Source organism: Nycticebus coucang, chromosome 3 (genome assembly GCF_027406575.1).
Source record: "Nycticebus coucang isolate mNycCou1 chromosome 3, mNycCou1.pri, whole genome shotgun sequence".
Lineage (NCBI taxonomy): Eukaryota > Metazoa > Chordata > Mammalia > Primates > Lorisidae > Nycticebus > Nycticebus coucang.
In genome coordinates, this window is record NC_069782.1 from 116,500,112 (window position 1) to 116,526,064 (window position 25,953).

At 40.7% G+C, this 25,953-nt stretch overlaps 1 protein-coding gene across 14 annotated transcripts in view; it reads right to left on the bottom strand.

The window, feature by feature from the left end:
* Positions 1 to 25,953, bottom strand: part of SGMS1 (sphingomyelin synthase 1) — a 297,687-nt gene that overhangs the window by 98,888 nt on the left and 172,846 nt on the right. For 11 of the 14 annotated variants that reach the window (XM_053582627.1, XM_053582640.1, XM_053582635.1 and 8 more), the window contains one exon: positions 17,072 to 17,152. The gene's annotated coding sequence lies outside the window, so the exon portion shown is untranslated. Of the gene's footprint in view, positions 1 to 17,071; positions 17,153 to 18,976; positions 19,026 to 25,953 lie in introns of all 14 variants that reach the window. The other 3 variants (XM_053582638.1, XM_053582633.1, XM_053582630.1) reach the window with 1 other exon arrangement.

A 25,953-nucleotide genomic window follows, 5' to 3' on the forward strand; every position in this document is an offset into this window, starting at 1 on the left:
TTTTACTATGTTGTTGTTAATCTCTCACTGTGCCTAATTTATAAATTAAATGTTATCACAGGTATGTACATAGGTATAATAAAAACAGTATTCATAAAGGTTCAGTATGAAATGGTTTGAGGTCACCCCTGGGGGTCTTGTAATGGGGGGACCACTGTATGTGTAATAATCTATGCAAAGCATTTAGCACAGTGTCTGACACAAAGAGTAGGCACTCAAAAAATGCTACGCCTGCCCCTCTAAGTCCTCATCAGGATTTTCAAAACTGTAGATAAACTGACCATAATTTTTTAAAAATTCTTTTTTATGTTAAATATTGAAAGAATTTTGGAGCTGAAATAGTTCTTTGGTATTGCCTAGTGTGAGTCCTTTAAGGTGAGAAACTTAAGAAGCTTGGTGGTGTAGGATTCTTGAATTTCCTGTTCTTATCAGAGAACAGAAATATTACTGGTAGTAAGAAAATAAGGCTGCAAATTGGAATGATTTCATTTGGGTCATAATTAAACCAACTTTTAATAAAGTTAAGAAAATAGTCTATCTGGATCGCTGTGCCTTAAACATCATTTTGGAATAAAAATATTTAAAAGAAACTAAATATTTAGAAATTGGCAAATTACAGGAGGCAACAGAAGTACTTTCTCCTGAGGACTGTTAAGAAATGAGTTGATTATTAGTGCCAACAGAGAGTTGCTAAAGGAAGTAAGAAAAAAATTATTACAAATTAAACCTTCTTTGCTTTTGGAGAAACATCTCCTGAGTTTAACTTTTTCGTATTTGTTTAGTCATTCCACAAGCCAAAATGTCTTCAAAATACTCATTAGTCAAAATCTAAAGTGAGATCACAGGCCTTTCCTAAAATGCTGTTCTTTTCTCCAAAGCAGCATGGGAGAGTGGAGGGAACACTGCCCCAGAAACCAAGAGCTCCCTTCCTGGTTGCTTCATCCCTCTCTGAGGATCTTCAAGGCTGCTTCCAGTTGAGAGACTACTCTATGGTCAAAAGGGGCACAAGTAAGATAGACCTGCAGCCTAACGTCTGTCCTTAGCAACAGACATCTAACATATGAAGGGCGGCCTCCTAAACGATAAAGCTGATAAATCTCTCTTATGATGACTCTCATATTCCTCATAAAGGTAATATTTATTCTCCTACACACTTTTAAGTTCATCTGAGCACCTTCCTTCTCTCTTGACAATTCACTATCAACCGGTATAATATGCAGGCTTCTTTTACATATGGGCCATTTTTCCACTGTTGATTCAGGCATTCATCCCCTCATACCTAGGTCACTGAGGTTGAGTGTCTCCTCACCGAGGTTCCAGCTGGCAAGCCCCTTTGCACCTCCCAACACAAGAGCACTGTCATATGACAAATGTCAAAGTCCATCATGACATCAAGTCATAACCTTTCCTCTCTCAATTAAATAATTGTAATTTTATAGTAGAGATAAAAAGGAACACAATTTGTTTTATGGGAAACTTTGCTCAAACATTCACGTGAAGTTTATTATGCATGTTTAAAAGCACTGATGTTGTTTACTAAATGATTACAATGAATTATACTGGGCTAACTGATAGTATGCTGGCTCTTACACTAAGGACAGCAGCTCTTTTATATAAGACAATTACATAAAACCTATGTGTATATGAACAACTCAATCAACTTGTATTTGTGTGTGTAGGCATACATAGTTACTTTTGAGATGTGTGACGGAGGAAGGTAAAGACAGCACATGCGGGTAAGAGAAACCATCTATCTTGTTCCTACTGTTCAGGATCTGTTCAAGCTTAAAATTCGGAGTAGATCCAGGGAGAAGGAAGCCTTTATAAATATGTTCAGCTGCAATCATAACTCAAAGCACTTAAAAGAGGTTTCCAAGAATCCTTATGCGTTAGAAACAAGGACACCATTACCAATGTGGTTAGAACATTCTCATGGAAAAAAAAAAAAAAAAAAAAAACAACTCTTTCGAAGATGACTTTGTTGCCTAAAATTAAAAGGCAAAGCGCAGGATTCCAATATTCAATTGCCCCCATACCAAAAAAGTGATGAACTCACGGGCCCAGTGTTCAGATTCAAAGGTTGGCCCCCACCTCTCCAATCCCCAATCTTAAAAAAGCCTCTGCCCAACAACTGTGTTGTTCTTCTAAAGCTGTGGACCACCTCTATACCTAAGGGACAGTGAGTGCTTATAATTCTATGTTGCCTTGGCATACACTTTTTTTTCTTGGCATACATTTTTAAATATAAGTTTAACTTTCTCCTACTAGAAGCAGGACTTGGCCACCCTTGACACAGTTTCTAATACTGTACCCCACCTGAATGGCTCAACTGATGGCCAGAGTTAAAATGTACAGGCATCTTTCCCACCTACCTAGCAGGCTGGGCTCCTCACTTTCCCACCATGTCCTTAACAGACTATTCAAACATTTGCCTACAAGTGCAAAGTGACTACCTCCAAGTCACAGTGTGACCTCCTAGAACTAGTACTTGCTTGCTTTAAACCCACCAATTACAATTCCCCATGGGAAACCTGTTTGGATAATATTTGGGACCCAATCAAGGTGTTGGCTCACAGGTCCCTTATCTCTCTCTCTCTACTTGTGCTCTCTGGCCTGGGGTGGGGGGAGAACAATGGGTGTGCTGTGTGCTGCGTACCCTTCCAGGGCCTGTAAGTACTCAACATTCTTAGATTTTTTTTTTTTTTTTTTTTATTGTTGGGGATTCATTGAGGGTACAATAAGCCAGGTTACACTGATTGCAATTGTTAGGTAAAGTCCCTCTTGCAATCATGTCTTGCCACCAGAAGGTGTGGCACGCACCAAGGCCCCATCCCCCTCCTTCCCTCGCTCTGCTTTTCCTCCCCTCCCCATGACCTTAATTGTCATTAATTGTCCTCATATCAAAATTGAGTACATAGGATTCATGCTTCTCCATTCTTGTGATGCTTTACTAAGAATAATGTCTCCCACTTCCATCCAGGTTAATACAAAGGATGTAAAGTCTCCATTTTTTTTAATAGCTGAATAGTATTCCATAGTATACATATACCACAGCTTGTTAATCCATTCCAGGGTTGGTGGGCATTTAGGCTGTTTCCACATCATTCTTAAATTTTTACATTGTGGAGGCGGAGCAAGATGGCAGCCGAGTAACAGCTTCCTTACATCTGGGCACCGTGAGTCTGGGGAGATAGGACTCCAGGCGTCTCTGGCTGGTGGGAACTGCCTATCATCACTCCTATGAGGATACAGGGAGTCAGCGAGAGACTTCTGGACCCCAAGAGGAGGACTAAATCCGTGGAAAACCGGCAAGTGGTCGCGTGTGTTCAATCCGTCTAAACCCGCCCACAACTGTAAGTTCAGTAGCAGCGAGACTGCAAACCAGAAAGGCCTTACCTGTGAACTGTTTTGATGTCCTTGGACTTGGCACTGAGTTGAACTGCCTTGGGGAAGGCCTGAGCGGGAGTGCGAGAACTTTGGCCGTTGTCTAGGGCCCCAGTCTGAGCCGCTGAGCCAGACGGAGCTAATAGTGTTTGGCGGTGGGTCACACGGATCCATTGTCAGCGATCTGCCCCGGCAAGCTCCGCCCTCAGGGTCGCAGAGCTAGAAACGGGTGGGAGCTGGTAACCCAGCAACCAAGTAGCCTAAGGGTGGGGTCTGAGCCGCCTTGCAGCCCTAACCCTCAGGGGCAGAGTGAGAACGGTTTTGGCACACTGAGTAAGTGGATAGCCACTTCAGCAGCGATTCCAGCAAGAAAGCTGGGAAAGCTTCTGCTCAACAAGTTTACAAGTTCGAAGTGCCTTTTAAGTAGGCTGAAGAGAGATTCAGGGTGTCTACCTGCTGGGGTTTGAGTAATCAGCAGCCTCCAGTCGTATCTGAACTGTGACTAACATCTCATACCCCAGAAGACCACGTGTTGCCCAGACAATATTCAATAACATATACAAACTGCTTTGTTTTTGGTTGTGTATTTTTTTCTTTCTTTTTTTGCTTGGTTGTTTTTTTTGTTTGTTTATTTTGACGTTGCTGATATTCTTTTGTTTTTTTAATTTCAATCTTTTCCACACAGATCCCTTTTTCTTTCTCAATTTTCCTAGTTTAATTATAATTTCCCATTGCTGCTTTTTTTAATAACTTCAACTTCATTTTTGCTAGTGTTTCTACCGATATAATTTGGTTTTTCACCCAATTTTATCCCTGTAAAGTTTTCTGTTTGCTTCTTTTGGTTTGATTTATAGCATTTTTGTCTTTCCTCTCTACTTGGTGGAGGTGGGGTACTGTGTCTGATCAGGTTAGCAAAGAGCTGCTGACCTCAAGGGAACCACGCAACTGGGCACCCCCAGAAGGTGGGGTTTTTTAAGGTTGTGTCAAAGTACCCTACTGTACACCTATATTGCCCTGTCTCCCTCTTTCTGTGCCTCTCTTCTTTTTGTCGATATTCCTTATACCCACCCCCTCTCCTTTCTCTATCTTTCTTTTTTTCTTATCACTCGGTCCGCCTTTCTTTCATCCCCTTTTTTTTTTGCTCTTCAATCTTCTCACCCTTCTGGTCCTGTAACCTATAGTCCCACAGGCACAAGAACTTAAAGAGCAAGAGGAAGTGAAAGGAAAATTAGGGCAAGGAAACAGATAAAAGAAATCACTCATGAGGAAGAATCAGCAGAAAACTCCAGGCAACATGAAGAACCAGTCTAGAACAACCCCACCAAGGGACCATGAGGTAGCTACTGCAGATGATTCCACCAGTACAGAAATGTTAGGAATGACAGAAAGGGAATTTAGAATACACATGTTGAAAACAATGAAAGAAATGATGGAAACGATGAAGGAAATTGCTAATAAAGTGGAAAATAACCAAAAGGAAATCCAAAAACAGAATCAAATAAGAGATGAACGATATGAAGAATATAAAAAGGATATAGCAGACCTGAAGGAACTGAAACAGTCAATTAGGGAACTTAAAGATGCAATGGAAAGTATCAGCAACAGGTTAGACCATGCAGAAGAAAGAATTTCAGAGGTAGAAGACAAAGTTCTTGAGATAACTCAGACAGTAAAAGAGGCAGAAAAGAAGAGAGAGAAAGCAGAACGTTCACTGTCAGAATTATGGGACTTTATGAAGCGTTCCAACATACGAGTTATAGGAATTCCAGAAGGGGAAGAAGAATGCCCCAGAGGAATGGAAGCCATACTAGAGAATATTATAAAAGAAAATTTCCCAAACATCACCAAAGATTCTGACACACTGCTTTCAGAGGGATATCGGACCCCGGGTCGCCTCAACTCTAAACGAGCTTCTCCAAGACACATTGTGATGAACCTGTCCAAAGTCAAGACAAAAGAAAAGATTCTGCAAGCTGCCAGGAGTAAGCGCCAGTTGACCTACAGGGGCAAATCCATCAGAGTGACCGCAGACTTCTCTAATGAAACTTTCCAAGCAAGAAGACAATGGTCATCTACCTTTAATCTACTTAAACAGAACAATTTCCAGCCCAGAATTCTGTACCCTGCTAAGCTAAGCTTCAAAATTGACGGAGAAATCAAATCATTTACGGATATACAAACATTGAGGAAATTCGCCACAACAAGACCAGCTCTACAGGAAATACTTCAACCTGTTCTGCACACTGACCACCACAATGGATCAGCAGCAAAGTAAGAACTCAGAAATCAAAGGACAGAACCTAACCTCCACGCTGATGCAAAAGATAAAACTAAGCAATGGACTCTCACCAAATAAGACGAATAGAATACTACCACACTTATCCATTATCTCAATAAATGTTAATGGCTTGAATTCCCCACTGAAGAGACATAGATTGGCTGACTGGATTAAAAAACACAAGCCATCCATTTGCTGTCTGCAAGAAACACACCTGGCTTCAAAAGACAAATTAAAGCTCCGAGTCAAGGGTTGGAAGACAATTTTTCAGGCAAATGGAATTCAGAAGAAAAGAGGAGTTGCAATCTTATTTTCAGATACATGTGGATTTAAAGCAACTAAAGTCAAAAAAGACAAAGATGGTCACTTTATACTGGTCAAGGGAAAACTACAACAAGAAGACATTTCAATTCTAAATATTTATGCACCCAATTTAAATGCTCCCAGATTCTTGAAGCAGACCTTACTCAGTCTGAGCAATATGATATCTGATAATACCATCATAACAGGGGACTTTAACACACCTCTTACAGAGCTGGACAGATCCTCTAAACAGAAATTAAACAAAGATGTAAGAGATTTAAATGAGACCCTAGACCAACTATGCTTGATAGACGTATATAGAACACTCCACCCCAAAGATAAAGAATATACATTCTTCTCATCACCCCATGGAACATTCTCCAAAATTGATCATATCCTGGGACACAAAACAAATATCAACAGAATCAAAAGAATTGAAATTTTACCTTGTATCTTTTCAGACCATAAGGCACTAAAGATGGAACTCAACTCTAACAAAAATGCTCAACCCCACCCAAAGGCATGGAAATTAAACAATCTTCTGTTGAATAACAGATGGGTGAAGGAAGAAATAAAACAGGAAATCATTAACTTCCTTGAGCATAACAACAATGAAGACACAAGCTACCAAAACCTGTGGGATACTGCAAAAGCAGTTTTGAGAGGAAAATTCATCGCTTTAGATGCCTACATTCGAAAAACAGAAAGAGAGCACATCAACAATCTCACAAGAGATCTTATGGAATTGGAAAAAGAAGAACAATCTAAGCCTAAACCCAGTAGAAGAAAAGAAATATCCAAAATCAAATCAGAGATCAATGAAATTGAAAACAAAAGAATCATTCAGAAAATTAATGAAACAAGGAGTTGGTTTTTTGAAAAAATAAATAAAATAGATAAACCATTGGCCAGACTAACTAGAAATAGAAAAGTAAAATCTCTAATAACCTCAATCAGAAACGATAAAGGGGGAAATAACAACTGATCCCACAGAGATACAAGAGATCATCTCTGAATACTACCAGAAACTCTATGCCCAGAAATTTGACAATGTGAAGGAAATGGATCAATATTTGGAATCACACCCTCTCCCTAGACTTAGCCAGGAAGAAATAGACCTCCTGAACAGACCAATTTCAAGCGCTGAGATCAAAGAAACAATAAAAAAGCTTCCAACTAAAAAATGCCCTGGTCCAGATGGCTTCACTCCAGAATTCTATCAAACCTTCAAGGAAGAGCTTATTCCTGTACTGCAGAAATTATTTCAAAAAATTGAGGAAGAAGGAATCTTCCCCAACACATTCTATGAAGCAAACATCACCCTGATACCAAAACCAGGAAAAGACCCAAGCAAAAAGGAGAATTTCAGACCAATCTCACTCATGAACATAGACGCAAAAATTCTCAACAAAATCCTAGCCAATAGATTACAGCTTATCATCAAAAAAGTCATTCATCATGATCAAGTAGGCTTCATCCCAGGGATGCAAGGCTGGTTTAACATACGCAAGTCCATAAACGTTATCCACCATATTAACAGAGGCAAAAATAAAGATCACATGATCCTCTCAATAGATGCAGAAAAAGCATTTGATAAAATCCAGCATCCTTTTCTAATTAGAACACTGAAGAGTATAGGCATAGGTGGCACATTTCTAAAACTGATTGAAGCTATCTATGACAAACCCACAGACAATATTTTACTGAATGGAGTAAAACTGAAAGCTTTTCCTCTTAGAACTGGAACCAGACAAGGTTGTCCTCTGTCACCTTTACTATTCAACATAGTGCTGGAAGTTCTAGCCAATACAATTAGGCAAGACAAGGAAATAAAGGGAATCCAAATGGGAGCAGAGGAGGTCAAACTCTCCCTCTTTGCTGACGACATGATCTTATACTTAGAGAACCCCAAAGAGTCAACCACAAGACTCCTAGAAGTCATCAGAAAATACAGTAATGTTTCAGGATATAAAATCAATGTCCACAAGTCAGTAGCCTTTGTATACACCAATAACAGTCAAGATGAGAAACTAATTAAGGACACAACTCCCTTCACCATAGTTTCAAAGAAAATGAAATACCTAGGAATATACCTAACAAAGGAGGTGAAGGACCTCTATAAAGAAAACTATGAAATCCTCAGAAAGGAAATAGCAGAGGATATTAACAAATGGAAGAACATACCATGCTCATGGATGGGAAGAATCAACATTGTTAAAATGTCTATACTTCCCAAAGCAATCTACCTATTCAATGCCATTCCTATCAAAGTACCTACATCGTACTTTCAAGATTTGGAAAAAATGATTCTGCGTTTTGTATGGAACCAGAAAAAACCCCGTATAGCTAAGGCAGTTCTTAGTAACAAAAATAAAGCTGGGGGCATCAGCATACCAGATTTTAGTCTGTACTACAAAGCCATAGTGCTCAAGACAGCATGGTACTGGCACAAAAACAGAGACATAGACACTTGGAATCGAATTGAACACCAAGAAATGAAACTAACATCTTACAACCACCTAATCTTTGATAAACCAAACAAGAACTTACCTTGGGGGAAAGACTCCCTATTCAATAAATGGTGTTGGGAGAACTGGATGTCTACATGTAAAAGACTGAAACTGGACCCACACCTTTCCCCACTCACAAAAATTGATTCAAGATGGATAAAGGACTTAAATTTAAGGCATGAAACAATGAAAATCCTCAAAGAAAGCATAGGAAAAACACTGGAAGATATTGGCCTGGGGGAAGACTTCATGAAGAAGACTGCCATGACAATGGCAACAACAACAAAAATAAACAAATGGGACTTCATTAAACTGAAAAGCTTCTGTACAGCTAAGGAGACAATAACCAAAGCAAAGAGACAACCTACACAATGGGAAAGGATATTTGCATATTTTCAATCAGACAAAAGCTTGATAACCAGGATCTATAGAGAACTCAAATTAATCCACATGAAAAAAGCCAACAATCCCTTATATCAATGGGCAAGAGACATGAATAGAACTTTCTCTAAAGACGACAGACGAATGGCTAACAAACACATGAAAAAATGTTCATCATCTCTATATATTAGAGAAATGCAAATCAAAACAACCCTGAGATATCATCTAACCCCAGTGAGAATGGCCCACATCACAAAATCTCAAAACTGCAGATGCTGGCGTGGATGTGGAGAGAAGGGATCACTTTTACACTGCTGGTGGGACTGCAAACTAGTACAACCTTTCTGGAAGGAAGTATGGAGAAACCTCAAAGCACTCAACCTAGACCTCCCATTCGATCCTGCAATCCCATTACTGGGCATCTACCCAGAAGGAAAAAAATCCTTTTATCATAAGGACACTTGTACTAGACTGTTTATTGCAGCTCAATTTACCATTGCCAAAATGTGGAAACAGCCTAAATGCCCACCAACCCAGGAATGGATTAACAAGCTGTGGTATATGTATACCATGGAATACTATTCAGCCATTAAAAAAAATGGAGACTTTACATCCTTCGTATTAACCTGGATGGAAGTGGAAGACATTATTCTTAGTAAAGCATCACAAAAATGGAGAAGCATGAATCCTATGTACTCAATCTTGATATGAGGACAATTAATGACAATTAAGGTTATGGGGGGGAAGCAGAAAGAGGGATGGAGGGAGGAGGGTGGGGCCTTAGTGTGTGTCACATTTTATGGGGGCAAGACATGATTGCAAGAGGGACTTTACCTAACAATTGCAATCAGTGTAACTGGCTTATTGTACCCTCAATGAATCCCCAACAATAAAAAAAAAAAAAAAAAAAAAATTTTTACATTGTGCGTGTATCATCAAAGTTGTACCCACAATCCTAACCCTGATGGAGAGGCTGCCCCAAGGGATCGCATGCAGGTGGATCCCCCGTTGATGCTAAGTTGGTAGAGTCTGACGGTTTCATTCAAAGCACTAGGCCCACACCATGCCCTCTGACTGATGACCTTTTCTCATTCTTTTTACTATTTGTCCATCTTCAGATCCACTCAAACCCTCTTTCTCCTGGAACCCCACTCACTGGCCCAGGCCCTGGGGATCTCTCCTTTCCTCCAAATGTCAACAGACCTCATTCTTGGCATCTCCACTTCACTTTCTTTCATGTAATAGTATCTTAGTGTCATCCTTCTTTTTGAGCTCCCTGACCTTTCTCTCTCACCAGATAACAAAAGTCCATCTGAAGCAGAGATTGTGTTTCAGAGGCTTTGTGTCCCACAGGGCCCAGCTGATTCTGAATAAATAGTCATTGTTGTTGATATAATGATGTTTAAGTTACGTAACAGCCACAAAGGAGAAAGGAAAACTTTCCCTTTGACTGCTGACACATCAAGAATAAACAAATACTATAGCTGTTCAAACCAGTTGGCAAGCATGACCCAAGCAGCAGATGTGTTTCTTTGCTCTTTATGACATATTCCAACAATGCAGAATGCTACTGAGACAGTAAATCTCCTGCTTCCTAGAAGGAAGTTTACAAAACAGTGTTGTCACGTAAAATCTCAGTTCCCCAAACACTAAGCCACAGAAGGGAAGACAGGCCGTAAGTCATTCTTCCCTTTCAAGCAAGAAACACATATGTACATATTTGATAATATTGCAGAAGTATCAATTCCTCCTTCAATAGAAACATCCCTTTCAATGTATGTGTTATAGCCACAAACATCTTATTTACCTAAAGTGCTCCTAACCATAAATAGTAGCAAGGGACAATTCTTCAAGACAGTTTACACCTCCTAGAATCATCATACGTATACATTTGTTATATGACATCTTCATGATACAGCATCAGATATATAAAAGTTATATGGCATTTGTCATTAACACACATACACATACACACACACACACACATCCTTTAATAAGTTTCAACATAATTCTGCTTCCATGACAGATGGAAATAAATGCTACCACTGTTCTCAGAAAGCTGTGCCATAAAATCAGCTATCCTACTATGCAATTAAATACTTTTACTATAATTGCCCATGGCAAAGGCATGTTTGCTAAGTAAACACTCCAAGGACAAACAACCAAATGAATTAGTTAGCACTGTTTAACTTGAAGGTAACAGAAATGGCACATGAAGTAGTGAAGACAAAAGGGGAGAGAGGTGACTCTAAGCCAGCAATGGAAAAGCCATGGGGCTACCTGGACTTCAGAATCAACTCAAAGGGACTATACCAGGACAAGTTGGCATCTCTGCCTCTATAGGCTGGCTTTGTCCTCCAGCCTGAAGCCCGCCTTTTCCACTTTTGCCAACTCCAGAGAGGGACTATTTCTTTTTTTCACAGAATTTTTAAAACTCTCAAGAAAGGTGTAGCTTGGGCCATGGCCCCGTAAGTGGCTAGTCTACTCTCAGACCACCTCACTGGAATGACGGGAAGAGCAGAAGTCCTCCAGAAGAAGGGGGGGTCTACTTCTCAGAAGTGAGAAGGGTTCATTTGTCTGCCCAGAAAACATCACCACCTATCAAGGAATTCCATTTTATACCTAATGTGAAAGCTTATTCAAACAGTCCTTAACCTGGTAATAAATTACATTCTACAAGTTCACTTCTTGAGTCAAAAGTCAATGAACTTTAATGTGACACATCAAGTACATTTCACTTGAGACAAGATGTCTCTGGTGTCTATGGCCAGTCCTTAAAAAGATAGTTGACTCATAATTTATCGGAAAGATAATGTCAATAATATTTCATTTTTTTTTTTTTTTTGTAGAGACAGAGTCTCACTTTATGGCCCTCGGTAGAGTGCTGTGGCCTCACACAGCTCACAGCAACCTCCAACTCCTGGGCTTAAGCGATTCTCTTGCCTCAGACTCCCGAGTAGCTGGGACTACAGGAGCCTGCCACAACGCCCGGCTATTTTTTGGTTGCAGTTTGGCCGGGGCCGGGTTTGAACCCGCCACCCTCGGTATATGGGGCCGGCGCCCTACCGACTGAGCCACAGGCGCCGCCCCAATAATATTTCTAATAATGTCCTCTAACTCCATTTTTAACACTGTTTCTAAAAGAAAACATACATGTATTTGACATTTCACCCAGAACAATAAAAACATGCTCAATTTAATTCATTTCCTGAGTACTTACTAATGACAGTGGATTCCATTTTATACACCTTACTTTACATTTAAGACACATACAACGCTATAAGGCCAGTGTTAACAACTACTCTGAACCCGTGAGGAATCTGGGAGTGAATAATTGGATTGCCCACAGTCCAATCATAAAGCCAAGTCAGACAAGCCAGCTTCAAAGCCATGTTTGACCCCAAACCTGAGACTAGAGTTCTGACTGAGGCTGACAACCACTTCTGTGCCATCGGAGGAATCACTTGAAAGCCCCTGGTCCAAGATGAGGCTTTAATAATAAATTAACCCTGTGTCTTTTGATATTAAAGTAGATTCGTGGTCAAAAGTAAATCAGAAAATAGAATTCTGTCATGAAGGAAAAGAGACTGCTAAATCATTCATTGGCTTAATACAGAAACTACTAGTCAGACCTCTGTGAGCTGTTGATTTCACTCACAGCCCACAGCCAGGACTAGTCACCAGGAACATGAAAGAAGTTGGATCTTCTTGACATGTCAGGTCATTAGATGCAGGCCCTGACGTTATGAGAGGTCGACTCCAAATTATTCCAAATTGGGATAAGGTATTAGCTAAGCCTTAGTAAAACTGGTTTTCCTAGGAGAAAGTCTTAAACACATTGGATATACCGTAAAAAGCAATAAGAAAGAAGCATCCCAATCACACCACTGAACTGCACTTCACACACCGTGGGAAAGAGAACCAAAGGGTTGAGGGGAAAAATAAGCAACTCAAACCATCGATAATTCACCTAACTTTGTTCTAATGGTGTGTTAAGCAATTTACATGACAGGAAAAAATTGATATGTAATATATCATCTGTAAAATTGAAGAATTTACAATGTATGTTGAAGAAAAAACATAACCTAACTAGCGAACGAGTCAGTACAAACTGTTTTACTTAAAACTGCAAATTGAGAACACAGAAACCTACCATGTAGTATAAATTAAATGGTACAGTAAACGCATGCTAAGGAAGGGGGGGAAGAGAAGATAAGCTGAACGAACAGGATGCAGTGGCACTAAAAGAACATCTTACGGTGATATACAACCTAGTGGGGACACATACGTGAATGCAGTTGGCCAGTGATCAAAGTGGCACTCTAGCCCACAATGTCTGCTTTGTTTGACAGCTACTTGGGTACACAACATCTGTACCATGCTCAGATTCCTGAAGGCTGGGTCCAGGGCTTGGGTTACTTTACACCTCTTGAGTCCAAACCTGGACATGAGGTAGGTTCCACACATGCTTGAAGAAAACAACGAAAGACGATCTTGGTCAATTCTAAATAACTTATTTAAATGCCTCTCTTGAGTTGGTAACCTCTGATGAAGACTGATGTCTTCACTACAGGAGAAAGACCACAGTGCAGCAAGTGAAGGGGGGTACCCTCTCTCAAGATAAAAAGGAAGCTAAGTTCTATGTGCCTGTGTTGGGTGTGTGTGTGCGCGCACGTGTGCACGAGCATGTGCATGTATACGTGTTGGGTCTGAAAGAGAGAGGCTGGTATCTAAGGGGAGAGAGGAGGGTAAATCAGTTTAGGCTAAGTTATACTGCAGGAACAAATTGCTCCAAAACTGGGGCCAGCAATGGAGAAAGGCTCATTTCCAGGCTCCTGTGTGGCTCCTTACAGGTGACCTATGCTAGGTAGGCTCCATGTCCTCTTCACTCGGGAGCCCACGGCAGGAGCACCACTACTAGCACCCCTATGCTAGGCTGAAAGGAAGAGAGAGATGGCAGAACCGGGCCATGCCTATTAAAGTTTGTGCTCAAAACCGGACGCGGTGATACAGCTGGCACACCTGTAATCCTAACACTTTGGGAGGCCAAGGTCGGTGGATTGCCCTGAGCTCACAGGTTTGAGACCCCCATCTCTAAAAATAGACAGGTGTTGTGGTGGGCGCCTGTAATCCCAGCTACTTGGGAGGCTAGGCAAGAGAATCGTTTGAGCCCAAGCGTTTGAGGTTGCTATGAAGCTATGATGCCATGGCACTCTACCCAGGGTGACAAAGTGAGACTCTGTCTCAAAAAAATTAATTAAAAATAAAAAAATAAATATTGTGCTCAGAACTGGCATATATTATTATTGTCACACGTTTCACTGAGCAAGAGCTCAGGCTTGATTATCACTTCTTAAAGTCAATTCCAGAAGTGGAATAAGCCTGTCTTGTTTGTATTGGAATATACCCTCAAAACCTATGACTCCCAAGTGAACTAGTTGAGTGAACTATCCAGTGAACTAGTGAGTTTCTCATGTGAACATAATTCAAGCCTGTCAAACTTACACATAGGAAGACTGCATACTTAACAGCTAATAAAAGATTCATCTATACAGGGAATGTTCAGAAATAACATAAGTCCAATTCTGGGGAAAGAGATAATATAAATCAGAATATTTTATAAAAAAATCTCTCTAATAATCATTTTTCCCATGTTAGCTTTCAAAGTTACCAAAGATGACCATACTTAACTGGATTAAGCCATGAGTCAGTATGTCATAGTCCAAAGGCAAGTCATTTAGATTTAATCACAAGCTTCCTCTTAAAATGGATAATTTTACTTCTGCAATAATCTCAGTCCATTCCTGACTGAGTGGAAACTATAAATACCCTTTGTTTTATGAGAAAAAGAAGGGAAATAAATGTTTTAAGATTATGTAAGTCTGATTCAAAGAACTGAAACGAACGAATGTTTTGAAATATCCAAAGCATTTTTTAAGGTTCAATAAAGAATTTGTTTTGAGAACTAGGTGGGTGAGATTTAAAATAAAAACAACCACCACAATCTTTGCTGTTACTTAGCAATTTCAGGCTTCAATTGTTCCCTCCTAAAAGGCAAGTTAAAAAACTGAAGCAGAAACTGCTTTTGGAAGGAACAGTAAGACACCTGATTCAGTTCCCTGGCTTTCCTCCATTCTACTCCCCAAGAATTAAATCAAGCCCAGATGAACTTTAAATGGCCCAGGTTTTATTTTGTTTTGTTTCTCTCTCTGGAGGCAATTCACTTTTCGTCAAAACTTAAAATTTTGAATCAATAGCAAAGCTGTGTGGGTGTTTAGCCTGGGAGGAACCCAGGCTGCTTGTCCCCACAGTGTCACTATCTGGAGGAATTCAGACTCGAGGGAGTATAGGAAAAGAGAGAAGGTCAGGAAAGAGCGAGCAGACTGACCAGCCTCCAAGTGTTACCGTTCCACAGCCAGCACAGGCAAGGGGTACCAAGGGCGGTTACAAAGCTGAGTCAACAACTCAACAACTCCAGCCACACTCTTAAGAAGGTAGGTTTAAATTCTAAATTGGTCTTGGCATTTTTTTTCAATTCCAGAAGCTATGTGAGCAAGACAACTCGGGTTACACCAACCACCGATTGAAAAACTAACCTTGCTTTTATCAACCAAATCAAACTCTTAGGGCTGCGACAGATAATTGAAGAACTGTGGCTTAAAAATGACTTCATTAACAGGAAACCTACAATTAGCCAGTGGTATGTTAGAGCCAGCTTATACTAGTCCATCAGAGCCAATTAATTATTAAATTCTCTGGATGTTTAGCAAGCCAGTTGTTAAACACAGCCATTGTTTTTTGTTTTTTGTTTTTTAATTTTTTTAGAGACTGAGTCTCACTTTGTTGCCCTCAGTAGAGTGCCGTGGTGTCACAGCTCACAGCAACCTCCAGCTCTTGGGCTTAGGCGATTCTCTTGCCTCGGCCTCCTGAGTAGCTGGGACTGCAGGCACCCGTCACAACACCCAGCTTTTTTTTGTTGTTGCAGTTTGTCCAGGGCCGGATTTGAACCTGCCACCCTAGGTATATGGGGCTGGTGCCCTACTCAATGAACCACAGGTACCGCCCCACAGCCATCAGTTTTAAATAATACTAAAAACAAAGGCAATAAACACTCATCATTTCATAATTGTTTTACTATTATCCATGCCCTTAATGTTATTTGCAATATGGTATCCAGTTAGTAGAAAACCACTTCCCAACCCGGTTTCAGTGACTTTTGTTGGTAGCTTAAAATCAGCCATGGTAGGAGTGTTTATACCAGGAAACCTTCAAACACTAAAATCCTTCCTTCCAGCAGACATTGGCAGCGTGTTAGCATTCAGCACATGCTACCTACAAGGTTAATCACCACTGCTTCACAGAACCTGAAGAACCAGCTGGCCAATCTTTTGAGTCTGAATAAAGGCCTGGAAAATTGTAAATCATGATGCAACTACAAGGGGGAAATGTACATTTATTGTAACACTATAACGTACCAGTTGTAGCACAAAGTACTTTCCACGGTCTTTCATTGCATAAGAGGTATTACCACATCCAATAGACAGATGAATCAACTGAGGTTTTGAGAGATTTGAGCAACTACTAAAAAGCACAAGAGCAAGTCAGGCCTAGGAATGTCTGACTCAAAAATACACAATCGTTCCACTCAGCTACTCCGCATATTAACATTATCACTATGATAATGAAACCAAAATCAACCACGGGTAACCGTCAGATGATTAAACATCACTGGCCTCCCATGTACAAAAGCTATCATACACAAAGGAGGAGACGGAGAAGGTGCAGAGGAAGAATTCAGTTTAATCACATGCCCCAGCTATGTTCCTACTTAGTTCAAAACATACCCACAAAACGTACTTCGGTGAGAAAGGGAGCCCAGGGGACGACTGGGACCCAAAAGATCTACACATCAGACAGCCCCTTCCAACTTTAAATGATTCCTTGTGCAAGGAATCTCCTTTTCATTCTTCAAATGCTTATGTTCTATCCAAACTGATTCTCCCAACTTAAAAAGATACCCCCAACCAAGAAAGAATTATGCAAAAGTAAAATTGTTGGAAAATGTTGTTGCTGACAACATCTGACATTTCTCAGCATCAATTGTCTGAAGTGTTTAGATATTTACTTTATAAAACATTTTCTCTTTTACACTGTTAAGCTGTTTGGTCATGCTATCCTTTTAATCCAGTTTCTTTAATAACGAAAGTTAACTTACGGATTATTTTAAAAAGTTCTCGTCATCTTGGCTTCCTATAAGCTACCAGCTTCTCCCATTGTTCCAGTATAGTTCCATCACCTGATATGAGAAGAAAAGAATCTGATTAGTTACGTATCTCCTAGAGGCCATTTCCTGGTTCCCACCTTAGTCTTTTTATTTTCTTTACACCCCAAACATAGAGAAAAGTACAGTTGTTTCTTCTCTTTTTTTCCAAAAACAATAAGGAAAGAGAAAATAATAACCTAGAAAATCACCCTAAGGAAAAAATAAAAGAGCAGTATTTCCACTGTTGAAGATGAGGGTGAAAACCCCTTAAAATACCTTCTATTATGTTTTCAGCAGGAGATTTTTTAGTGTATTTCCCAGGAGGGAACAGTATTAGAATAACAACCCACTTCCTCTCTCCATCTCTCCTCCCCAAACTCCTCCTTCTCAAAAATGAGAGAGGAATTAGCCTGGGAGGACCAGAAGAGCCACTGCTCTGAGCCAGGCAACAAGGGCCTCCCTGCAGCTCCCTGCAGTACTGGATTCAGTAATTTCCAGTTGGTAAGCGGAACAGTGGCCCCTGCTCCTCAGAGGGCCAGCCAGCTCTCTCTGCCTATCACTGGAGGATTAGGTCAGGGTTGCTAGGGTCCAATCCATGTTATAGTTTCAGAGAAGCAAGTAACTGACACTTCTAAGTTCTCCAATCTTGCTTGTAATAGCAATTAAGCTACCAGAAATGCTGATTCCCATTTGAATCCTTGGTCTATTTCTCAAATTGCTCAACACTTACAAGATAGGAAAGTTGAGTAATGAAGAAATCCAAACCACCAACATCTACCAAAGGACACCACACACAGATAAAAAGCCTTGGTCCAAACCCTTCCACTTCCTAGCCATGTGACCTGAGAAAATACACTCATCTTTTGCCAGCCTCATTTCTTCAACTCTAAAAAAGAATCCAATGTCCCCTACAATACTGTGTAGTGGTAAGAATTAAGTAAGATTTAAAAACAACATCTGCCCCAAAATTCAGTATGTTTTGATACTACACAGGTATTATTACCAGCCCCAGGGATACCCAGTGTCTAATGATCAGAATTGCTACCTTGTCCATATGTCAAATTTGCTGAACATTGAAGATTCATGTAATTCACGGAATAATGGACTATGCCCAGCAAAGTGCCTTCCTTTTTCTAAGAGAATGTCCTTCAGAGCAATATGTTACTTTTTGTTTTTGTATTTCTTAACATTTTAAGGTCAATAACCCAGGGATAGGGCTTTCCTTACTTTCCTTTCACAGAAGGGCCTCAAAAAACCCAACACACTATTTCTAGCGGGTAGACTGCAACAATTGCCTATTGTATGGTAAAACGGGAGCCTGAGTTAACTTTCACTGCCAAAAGCCTCAGTGTTAATGCTGAGAGATGACGTTAATAATAACCATAACACAGCTCCATCCATATGAGAGACAGCGTCGCCTCAGTTACTTGAAGAAAACAAGAAACCTCAAGTTATACAAACCATAAATGGGGAGGAGTGGGCTAAGAAGGGAGGAGATGGAACAAATGCCATATAAATGTCCATATATGTCTAGAACGCTTCCCTGGTAATAAAAAAGAACTTGCTGACGTCAATAAAAACAGCAGGAAAGAGCTGAAGAGTCAAAGATCTATAGATTATACCCCACACTGAGAGGGGCACGCTCACTAACCAGCTACGGCTTTCTCTGCCTCACCACTTGGCATATATCAAGTTTTTTTCAAAGTGTGAGAAATGCAGTAAGTTTTGATAGAGGTTCCAAATAAATAGCTTTGAACACCACCTGTGCTATTTAATACCAGGCTGATCTCTGGCAAGTAATTTACTTTTTCTGAGGCTCCGTTTCCAAGTTTTTATAATAAGGACAGTAAAACATACCTTGCAGAGTAGTTATGAAACTTAGAGATGATGTATGCACAGGGTCCACCTGAAAAGATTACTGCAATTATTGTGCTTACTAGAGCAATTATAGTAGACAGTCTAGTAAATTCACGGGCTGTTGTCCACAGGTTCAAATCATACTTCTGACAACCTAAAACGCCTTTTCGTTTTTCTGAGACAGAGTCGCACTCTGGTGCCCTGACTAGAGGTGGTGTCAGCTCACAGCAACCTCAAGTAATTGGGCTCAAGTGATCCTCTTCTCTCAGTTTTCTACTTTTAATAGAGACAGGGTCTTGCTATTGCTCAAGCTGGTCTCAAACTCCGAAGCTCAAGCAACCCACCCACCTCCACCTCTGCCTCCCAGGGTGCTAGGGGTGTGAGCCTTCCAGGTGTGAGCCACCAGGCCTGGCAACAACACAGGACTCTTCTAAGTTGGTCTGAATGGATTGCTAAATAAAAATCCCTACCTTAGTTAATAGTCTTTACTGCCACGCTCAAACAGAAAGCTGAAGCTCTGCATTTATAGCACTCTTCATATATGTAACTGTACTGAGTTTCTTTTTCTTTTTTCTTTTTTTTTCGATGACAAATTCTCAAAAGGAGGGAATGAATTACTGCCGTCAGTGCTGATTATTCTGGTGCACACAGCAGTGCTGGGCACTCAACAGACATCTGTGAGAGTTATAGGCCTTGCTGAAAATGACAGGCAGCCTGTCACCAAGGCTGTCCTCAGCACCACATTACATACAGCCTCACTGCTGACAATGTGGACTTTGCCAGCTATGTTGAAAGAAAGAAAAGAAAAAACAAAGAAGGGAAGGAGGGAGGCAAAAGACCCACCAGGTGAGGCCATACGAACTTGGAAACAAGTGCCAGAACTTTATGTTTGAAAAAAGCCCTCCTGACTCCTCCCAGTCACCCTCTTTGGGTCTCACTGCAGTGACAGCTGCTATTCAGAGTAAGTCAAGTACTCTTCTGTGACCTCTAGACCTAGTGTGCAATGTTCACAAGAAATTTAGTTACCCTTGATTTTTAGTTAGTTACCCTTGATTTTTTTTTCTAACAAAAACTACTTTATTTGCCATAATGGAAATATTATAACAGGTTAATTCAAAGAATCAAATTCATCCTCAAAGATGACAATTTACCACCACTGAGGTTATATAAAAGAATTATAAGCAACAACTAACTTTACTGAACTTCACATTTGGCAGAAGACACTGTACTAAGCACTGGGGGGGAGGTAATAAGGCGACAGAGATGAAGTTCACTTTCAAGAATACAGAACAACAGCAGTATCGCAGAATGTAAGCAATTAATTGAGCTGATGCACTCAAAGAGAACAATCTGGACGCATGAATCCTAGTTGTGATTTTTAAAAGTCCAGTATTTCCTAATCATGCTTCACATACAATGATAAGATTCCGCAACAGTCATGTAAAAACCTGGCTAAAAAGAATACACTCCTTTTTGAATGTACACCTTCCGTGTGGCTAAGCCTGCTGCCCCTGGGTGCAAGCAGACCGAATGGCACCAAAGTCAGGAGTATTCAAAAGCTAATGTGACACTAAGGCTGGAGCAGCAGGAAAAAGACTTTGTGCCCAGAAGACACAAAGTGCTTTGGGTTCTTGGTCTCTTGCTCCCAAGGAGCTAGTTCGTTAAGAGGGGTCTAAGCTTCCTCTACGGGAGAGACCATGTCTTCTGGTCATTAAATGTCTGTGCTTTTCAGAAACACAGAACTGAACTCCCCAATCAGCCCTAAAGACTTTGTGCATGTTTAATTTCTCTAACCAGGGGTCCTCAAACTACGGCCCACGGGCCACATGAGGCAGTGTGATTGTATTTGTTCCTGTTTTGTTCTTTTTTACTTCAAAATAAGATATGTGCAGTATGCATAGGAATTTGTTCATAGTTTTTTTTTTTTTTAAACTATAGTCCGGCCCTCCAACAGTCTGAGGGACAGTGAACTGGCCCCCTGTTTGAACAGTTTGAGGACCCCTGCTAAGCTTTAGCTTCCTAATCTCTAGAATGGGAATGATTCTACAACAAGTAGAAGTACAACAATTAGATGTTGGCTTAGAAGTCAAAAAGACATAATGCCCACAGAACTTTAATGAAGCTCACAGCAAACAGTAAGCACTCGATTAAAGCTGTCATTGGAAAAAGGACACAATCCTCATCTTTAGGTGAAGTCAACAACAAAAAAGTATCCTTGTAAGTATAAGCTCAAGTATGTTGCAGCCCAATTAGCCAGGAGAGCAGAGAAGAGATTGGGGTCAAGTTTCCTAAAGGAATAACTGGCAAACTGCTCACATATCCGTGCGTGTATCTCGGGACCAAAGTGAGACTGGCAGCAGCAATCGGGCTTGCTGACCAGTGGGAAATTAAGACATGCTAATACCAGCCACATAGAAATGAAATGGAGTAATTTGCTCAAGACCATTCAGCTAATAAATGTCAAAACCTGGGGTTTGAACCCAGGCAGTTTAGCTTCAGTCCTTGTTCTTAACCACTGCACTACAGCGTCTCCACAGCAATGAGGAGCAATAACTAAAGGCCAGTACAGGCCGGAGGAAAGCAAGATACAGCACCCTACAGAAGACGGGGCAGAAAAGGAAAATAACACAAAGGAGCAGTTAGCGGGGCCAAAGCGTAAAAGGACCCAAACTGCTAATGATTCTGAACTAAAACCAACCAAGATAGTCCTAGCGAGAGATCCTGAAAGGACGGCACTGTGCAAGTGAACTTGTTTCAGAAATTAGTGCTTGCTTAAAGAGAACAGTGATCAGAAGAGACAAGAGCCGAAAAGACCTCACGTAGGTCCTTTATATAAGCCACATCGTGACTTTGAGGTCACCTGCACGGAGAACACGCCACATTGTCCTGGGAGAGCCCCAGCAACGCAAGCTGCTTACCAAGGCACAATTTCCTGCTACCTTTTCGTTACATTTTTACAGAAGAAAAGAGGAAGAAAAGTCACCCAGGGTTGTTGAATTCTCTGTAGGTCAGAAGAAAGGGAAAAAACAGAAGGGATGAGAAACACAGGAGAATGCACGGAAGAGAGGCAAGAAAGCAGAAAGAGAAGGCATTCCCTGGCCAGCCCAGGCGCGGCGGTCTCTAAAGGGCCAGCCCCTAGTGCAGTGGTCTCTAAAGGGCCCCCGGACCTTTGTCTCTTCTCATCCCTGCCTTAGGGAGTCTCCTCCTCCTTGTTGGGGCAGGTCCCTGGGACCTGCTTGAAACAAACAGAATAAGGCAAAAATGACAAGATGTATGTGACTGTCTTTAATAACTTCCATTCTGCTACAAGTTTCTCTCCCTGGCTGGCTTTTGAAACAGCAAGCTGCCACATTGTGAGATGCCTGTTGAGACAGCCGGATGAGGGGGACGGTTAGCAAGAGGCTGACACCCTCAGTCCAAGACCCAGAAGAAACTCAATTCTGCCAAATCACATGAGCTCAAAAGCAAATCCTTCCCCAGTCAAGCCTCAGCTAAGGCAGCAGCCCTGGCTGACACCATGACCGCAGCCCTGGTGAGTCCCTGGCGAAGCCATTCCCAGACTCCTGACCCATAGAAACTGTGAGATAATTTGCATATTAATTAAGCTGCTAAGTTTGTGTTATAATGTTACACAGCTATAGGTGTCTAATGCAGAAGGTAAGGTACTGACACCACCATGTGTCCCCCCCCGAGAGAGGGGACAAGGCCTGAGACAGGGATCCTGCCTTCACACTAACACGCAGCCTCCTTTCACCTGTCTCTGGCTCAGACCCTCAGCTTCTCCCCTTACCACAAAGGTCCTCTCAGCCTATTCTTGTTGTTTGGAGAATATAAGGAAATGCACTTGCCAAGAAAGTAACAATCTTACAACCAGTGAGCAGGTTCCCTGGCCTGCCTGCAAAAGCTATTCAACATGCCAAACACTGACATATTTTTAGAACAGCAAAGTAATTTTACCATTATATGAAGTTTATACTATGACCCTACTCATCATAAAGTAATTTTATTTATTTATTTATTTATTTTTTAATTTTTTTGAGACAGAGTCCTACTCTGTTGCCCTTAGGAGAGTGCTGTGGCGTCACAGCTCACAGCAATCTCAAACTCTTGGGCTTAAGGGATTCTTTTACCTCAACCTCCCAAGTAGCTCAGACTATAGGCATCTGCCACAACACCCGGCTATTTTCTGTTATAGTTGTCTTTGTTTGGCAGGCCTGGGCCTGGTTTGAACCTGCCAGGCCCAGTGTATGTGGCCAGAACCCTACCCACTGAGCTACGGGCACCAAGCCCATAAAGTAATTTTAATAAGAGTATTTTAAACATGACATATTGAGCTTAAACACTGTTTAAAACACATGTTTGGAGAGAAAAGTTGGAGACTTTTTGTATTTAAAAAGTCTTTTTGTATTCGGTAATTCTGAACCAGACAGTATGCAGCTAAGACTAACTCAGCAAACCACAGACCTCTCACCTCAACGGGCCGTCTTGCACAAGCATAAACTGGTCAGAAAATCCTACAACGATGTCCTTAGAAAGCTGAAAAGCCCTCATTGATGGTCTAGTCCCAGCCTCTCAGTGGACAAACGATGACACACAGACCCCAAAACTAAGTGACTATTTCAGATCACTCAGTAGCAGCATCATTTAGGCCTCCTGTTTCCAGGGTTCTTTACACTGAGGTCTGCCAAACTGAAGCTTTGAAAATGAGAAATAATGAAGTCAGCAGTACCAAATATTCCACAGGGGAAAAGAAGAGAAACTAACTTTTCATGACCCTATAAAGATCCTCCAGTATATCTCACAACTGAGCTCTGTAGCGCGAGGGAAATGACACTACATAAAACATTCACAGTAACTGTTCAATCCATTTTCAAAAGCAATGCACAGTATCTGCTAAGTAAACTGAGATGCTCCTGAAACAGGCTGCCTTTTCTTATGAATGGTCAGCTTTTTTTTCTTAATGAACGCTAAGTAGAGAAGAAAATCAAAAACAGCTGTCACTAAAACTTGTGCACGCGTATCCGCTCCATTGCTTTATATTTCTCCTAAATTCATCAGTTCATTCAATGGATATTTTAGGAGCATCTGTGATCCCAAAACATTATGGCAATGCTGTAGAAGCTTGTCTTGGGTGTAAGCAAACAGTGCTTACTAATATCGTCAGCACAAGTAACCACACTTAAACAGTGCAGAGTGGATTTCCAGTAAGCGTTCTGGTAGGCTATTAGGAATGCAGACGGCAGCTCTCTTTTCTCCAGCAAACTTCCATATCTAAAGTAAATTACAACTGTTTTTTCTGTGTAATAATATTGCCCTTAAGGCAGCAATGAGAGGTATCACAACAAAGGGGTTAAAACACCCTCAGGCCAATCCCTACAGAACTCCTATGAAACTCTCCTGGCAGCTTAAAACAAGAACATTTTTCTTTTTTAAAAGAAAATGGCCTTTCACTCAACGTTCTCCTTTTTAATCCTTTCCCTAATACCAAGAATAAATATATACTTAAAACAAACCAAAAGTAAATAAATACTTTCTCCCATGTAGCCAATAGTTTTCTGTCCTCAACATGAGTTACACCTCTCTAGTTATCATCATCACGGGACATTATTTAAATCTTCCATGTTTTAGTTTGATCAAGTCCCAGTAGTGTATTTTTGAAGCTGCTTCAATTGCCCGGGGGGTTCTCCTCATGAAATACTAACCCAGACCAATTTCTTCAAGGGTTTTCCCTGCATTCTCCTCTAGTATTTTTATAGTTTCATGTCTTAAGTTTAAATCTTTAATCCAATGAGAGTCTATCTTAGTTAATGGTGAAAGGTGTGGGTCCAATTTCAGTCTTCTGCAGGTTGCCAGCCAGTTCACCCAGCACCATTTGTTAAATAGGGTATCTTTTCCCCACTGAATGTTTTTAATTGGCTTGTCAAAAATCAAATAGCGGTAAGTAGCTGGATTTATCTCTTGGTTCTCTATTCTGTTCCAGATATCTACTTCTCTGTTTTTGTGCCAATACCATGCTGTTTTGATCACTATCGATTTGTAGTAAAGTCTGAGGTCTGGTAGTGTGATTCCTCCTGTTTTGTTTTTATTTCTGAGTAATGTCTTGGCTATTCGAGGTTTTTTCTGATTCCATATAAAACGAAGTAATGTTTTTTCAAGATCTTTAAAATATGACAGTGGAGCTTTAATAGGGAGTGCGTTGAAATTATATATTGCTTTGGGTAGTATGGACATTTTGATAATGTTGATTCTTCCTAGCCATGAGCATGGTATGTTTTTCCATTTGTTAACATTTTCAGCTATTTCTTTTCTTAGAGTTTCATAGTTCTCTTTATAGAGATCTTTCACGTCTTTTGTTAGGTAAATTCCCAAATATTTCATCTTCTTTGGCACTACTGTGAATGGGATCAACTAAAAAGCTTCTGCACAGCTAAGAACACAGTAAGCAGAGCAAGCAGACAGCCCTCAGAATGGGAGAAGATATTTGCAGGGTATAACTCTGACAAAGGTTTAATAACCAGAATCCACAGAGAACTCAAACGCATCAGCAAGAAAAAAACAAGGGATCCCATCGCAGGCTGGGCAAGGGATTTGAAGAGAAACTTCTCTGAAGAAGACAGGCACACGGCCTTCAGACATATGAAAAAATGCTCATCATCTTTAATCATCAGAGAAATGCAAATTAAAACTACTTTGAGATATCATCTAACTCCAATGAGACTAGCCTATATCACAAAATCTCAAGACCAGAGATGCTGGCGTGGATGCGGAGAAAAGGGAACACTTCTGCACTGCTGGTGGGAATGCAAATTAATACATTCCTTTTGGAAAGATATATGGAGAACACTCAGAGATCTAAAAATAGATCTGCCATTCAATCCTGTAATTCCTCTGCTGGGCATATACCCAGAAGACCAAAAATCACAACATAACAAAGATATTTGTACCAGAATGTTTATTGCAGCCCAATTCATAATAGC